Source organism: Nomascus leucogenys, chromosome X (assembly GCF_006542625.1).
Source record: "Nomascus leucogenys isolate Asia chromosome X, Asia_NLE_v1, whole genome shotgun sequence".
Taxonomy (NCBI): domain Eukaryota; kingdom Metazoa; phylum Chordata; class Mammalia; order Primates; family Hylobatidae; genus Nomascus; species Nomascus leucogenys.
The window spans coordinates 19702667-19707921 of record NC_044406.1 but is presented as its reverse complement, the minus strand read 5'-3'; positions in this window follow the sequence as shown (position 1 = coordinate 19707921).

Here is a 5255-nt window from a genome sequence, read left to right as displayed (position 1 = left end):
TCATAATAACTCACTCTAACAATAACTGACCTACTGTTGTTATAACTACGTTAATCCATTAGTGACAGCAGAACCCTCATGACCCAGTCACCATTCATTAGGCCCCACCTCGTAAAACTGTTGCATTGGGGATTAAGTTTTCAAATGTGTGAATTTTGAGAGACACATTCCAACCATAGCAGGGTGTTTCTAACAGATGCTATTAGAATGGAATTTGCAGATATGCCTTGGAATTTGTGCCACAATTCCCACTCCCCTTCTTTTCTTCTCTACCCTCCCCATGGGCAGCTGTTAACCAATTACTGATGAGATGAGAGGATAAGTATTCAAACTCCCTTGCCCCTTCAGGGGAAAAACTCAGACGAGTGACCTCCATTGTCTACAGGGTTATATCCACGGATAGAGCCAAAGTTATCCTCTGCAGGACTTAGTTTGATATTACATCTCTCTTTGACTTTCTTTCCTTCTCTATTCTATCTCCTTACTTCTCTACAGGTTTTTGGGGAAAAACATGTCCTAATAAATCACTTTCATACGAACCCTTATCTCATGGTCTGTTTCTGGAAACCCAAAATGAGAGAATATTCTATACTTATTGCTCTCAGGGGACAGTTGCTTTTAAAGAAATACAAAGAAGTAAATAAAGGACTCAATGCTCAGCTTTTCAGGCTCAATACAGCCTAAACTCTTGGAATAGTTTAAAGAAAAAAAATTGAGTTGTAAGAATAGTATTAAAAGTCAGTTCCCTAAAGAATTCAGGACACAATTTTTATGGCTTAAATAAAAGACATAGAAGCACATGAAATCAGTCAGGTCAGGTTTTCCCACCTTCTTAAATTAAGTAGCATTCTCACAGACTAGCATGAAGGAGAGGAGGGTGAGGAGATGCAAATATTGGAGTTAGAGCTTGATGTGTGTCTCTGGGAATGAGTCCACAAGCCCTCACCTTTAAGGATAGGTCCTCAAGCTTCCATTTAGAGCCTCCCTCTGAAAGGAGTGCAGAGGGAGCTGAGAGAAGGTAGATGACTTGTGGGGTCCTGTGATCATGGGAAGGAGGGCACAGATTGTCCTACATGTACTTGAAAATTGGGGGCCAGAGGGAAATGTGGATAACTTAGGATCATCTAGCAGAGCTAAGAAATAAAAACGGTAGATAAATGGAGCCTTAAATGTCTCAATCAATGCCAGTTTAGATAATGACAGCTGAATACCAGATACTACTTTCCTATCGACACAGTACATCATGGCTTTTCTCCTGGAGTGTAGTAGAAAATTCTGGTGTCCATACCACATCCATTTTGACCACTCTCAAATATTAGCTGCAGCTATGGTAGACAGTTCTTGTGCATCCTATCAACAAATTATCCCAAGCATGCACTCAAATTTTACACTTTACTATCTTAGGATTTTTCTGAAGGTATGAGAGCTTGCTAAACTTGCCTACAGGATAGTCTAGAAGTACAGGGCAGTTAGTGCCCCCAGGAGAAATTCTCAACCTATGAGTAGAAGTTGAAGGACAACTGCTCCAACATCCTGTTTTTCAGAGATAATTATGAATTGCACTCTATCCAGTTCTCAAGAGGCCCTAGTGGGGTACAGCCCCACTTGGCCACCACTCAGTAACAGACTCTACTGTCTTTTCCTTCTTCCATGTCTCACTGTTTTTGTTCTCTCAGTCCTGTTTCCAAAGATTATATTGCAAATAAACTACCAGAACCCAACTCCTTACCTCAGGTGCTGCTTTTAGGGTAACCCAATTTAAGATGTATGGAAAAGAAGAAAGGGAAGAACTCTCATTTGACTGGGAAATTTCTGAACTTAGTGACTTGCTTTAAATAAACCAAACCTAACTTTTGCTAATGGTAGGGTAAGAGTTCCATATAGCAATTTAGTTCAGTTATAGAGAAATAAAAATTATATTTTTTCCTACCTCAATTTTACAATCTGTGAATGGCTTACCTAATATACATGCTAGTTATGGTTCCTGACCATTCCACTATCTCTTTTTGTGGGTAATCACTCTCTTTAAACCTCCATGCTGAGAGAAGTCATCTTGGCAAAAGTAACCACTTAATGGACTGGAAATTGGCACTTGGCACAGGGGCCATCAGTTCTGATGGACTGGCTGGCAATATATGAGAAGATTTGTGGCCAAAAATTATGCCTAGAAGAGCAATGACAATTAACTAGGTCAATCATAGGCTCTACCTTTGGCATCTGAGCAGAAATAATGGGCAGGTATCTTGGAAAGTATCAGACAATTGATAGTGGACAGATAAATACAAGGTATAAAAAGAAAATAAAGGAGTAAAAGAATAGTGGTGGAATACTACTACAAAGCCCATAGAATCTTACTGCATAAGGGTTGACCAAAGGGTTTGATGGCTTAGGTACTGAATGGCAGCTACTTCTGGTTTTGTGTGAGATTCTTTTTTTCTACATTATTTTATAAAGTTTTTACAACTTCTGACTACCTTAGATGGCTAGAATAAGTCTCTGTTTCCTGTAATCTTAAGAGTCAACCAAGCCCATGTCCAAGTAGCTGCAAGTAGTTCATTAAGGGGTTGAAGTAAGTAAGAAACAAGAGAGAAGACTGGATATCTAGGCAGGATTAAAATACCTACCTTGCAGGTAATAGGGAGACACTGACGAATTTTAAACAAAGAAATGACCTCTCCTTCCAAAAGGTGAATTAAATGCTTGAAAGTTGGCAAGACTGGAAGTGGAACGAGTTTAGAGGATTTTTCCCCTATAATTAGGTCAGGAAACAAAGGAAGGCCTGAGGCCAAAATTATGGCAAGTTTGACTGGTAAATGATGACACAGTTTTAGATGAGTCTCAGTGAGATGTCTAGAGGCTGTTGGATTCATGGGTCTGAAACAGAGGAGAAGTATCTGGGCTTGTGAAACAGACAAGAGAGCCATTAGTATTGGTGGAAGTCATGGGTGAAGGTAAGACCTTCCCCAGAGATTATCCCCAGTGAAAGGAGAAGATGATTGAGTGTGAATTCCTGGGAACTGGAAAACCTATAGGAGAGAGAAAAGAAGGAGGCACTTGTAAAAGAGATTGAAAAGTTGCCAGATAAGTAGAAAAAATTCAAGAGGTGATCTCTCTGTCAATTCTATCAATCTGTTGACTGAATGTCTCCCACAAATCCTTAGAAAATGAGGGGGGAGGGATAGCATTAGGAGATATATCTAATGTTAAATGACGAGTTAATGGGTGCAGCACACTAACATGGCACATGTATACATATGTAACAAACCTGCACATTGTGCACATGTACCCTAAAACTTAAAGTATAATAATAAAAAAAAAACAAAATGATCTTTGTTTTTGTTTCTCTTTACATTTTATTTTGTCTTTAGAAATTTATGGGATATAAGTGTAATTTTGTTACTTGGATATATTGCATAGTGGTGAAGTCAGGGCTTTTAGTGTATTTATTACCAGAATAATGTATATTGTACCCATTAAGTAACTTATCATCCACCCCCTCCCCCATTCCCACTCTTCTGAGTATTGTCTATCATTCCATACTGTGTCCATGTGTACACATTATTTTGTTCCCTCTTATACATGAGAACATTCAGTAGTTGTCTTTCTGTGTCTGAGTTGTTTCACTTAAGATAATTGCCTCCAGTTCCATCCGTGTTGCTGCAAAAGACATGATTTCATTTTCTTATGGCTGAATAGTATTTTCTTGGAGATGTATATATATATATATATATTTATATATATATATATCACCTTTTATTTATCCAATTATACATTGATGAACATTTAGGTTGATTCCATATCTTTGCCATTGTGCATAGTGCTATGATAAACATACAAGTGCAGGTATCTTTTTGATGTAATTACTTATTTTCCTTTGAGTAGATATCTATTAATAGGATTCCTGGTGCAAAGAGTAGTTCCATTTCTAGTTCTTTGAGAAAGCTCCATATTGCTCTCCATAGAGGTTGTAATAATGTATAAGTGTATATATGTTCACTTTTCTCCACATCCATACCAACATCTATTTGTTTTTTGTCTTTTTAATAATAGCCATCCTGGCTGGGCATAGTGGCTCATATCTGTAATCCTGGCACTTTGGGAGGCCAAGGTGGATGGATCACTTGAGGTCAGGAGTTCGAGACCAGCCTGGTCAGCATGGTGAAACCCCATCTCTACTAAAAATACAAAAATTAGCTGGGCATGGTGACGTATGCCTGTAGTCCCAGCTACCTGGGAGGCTGAGGCAGGAGAATGGCTTGAACCCAGGAGGCGGAGGTTGCAGTGAGCCGAGATCATACCATTGCACTGCAGCCTGGGTGACAGAGCAAGACTCCATCTCAAAAATAATAATAATAATAGCCATCCTGACTGGTGTAAGATGATATCTCATTATGGTTTTAATTTGCATTTCTCTGATGGTGAGCATTTTTCATATGTTTGTTGGCCATTTATTTGTGTGTTTTCTTTTGAAAAATATCTATTCATGTTCTTTGCCCATTTTTAGTGGGGTTATTTGTTTCATTTTTGTTGTTGCTAAGTTATTTGAGTTCCTTTTAAATTCTGGATATTAGTCCCCTGTCAGATATCTAGTGCAATTTTCTCCAATTCTGCAGGTTGTCTGTTCACCCTGTTGATGACTTTTTTCCTCTACGGATGCTTTTTAGTTTAATTAAGTCCCATTTGTCTATATTTTTTTTGTTTCTGTTGTCTGTGCTTTTGAGATCTTAGTCATAAATTCTTTGCCTAGACCAATGTTTGAAGAGTTTTTCCTAGGTTTTCTTTTAGTATTTTTATAGTTTCAAGTCTTATACTTAAGTATTTATTCCATCTTGAGTTGATTTTTGTGTTTGGTGAGAGACAGGGGTCTAGCTTCATTCTTTTGCATATGGCAACCCAATTTTCCCAGCACCATTAATTGAAAAGGGGGTCCTTTCTCCAGTGTATGCTGTTGTTGACTTTGCCAAAGATCAGTTGGCTGTAGATATGTGCTTTTATTTCTGGCTTCTCTATTTTGTTCCATTGATCTATGTGTCTATTTTTATAACAGCATCATGCTGCTTTGGTTACTAACTAAGATTGTAGTAGAAGTTGAAGTCAGGTATTGTGATGTCTCCAGCTTTGTTCTTTCAGCTTAGGATTCCTTTGGCTATTTAAGTTTTTTGTGTTTCATATGAATTTTAGAATTATTTTTTCTAATTCTGATTTGTGAAAAATAACACTGGTATTTTGATAGGGATTGCATTGAGTCTGTAGAC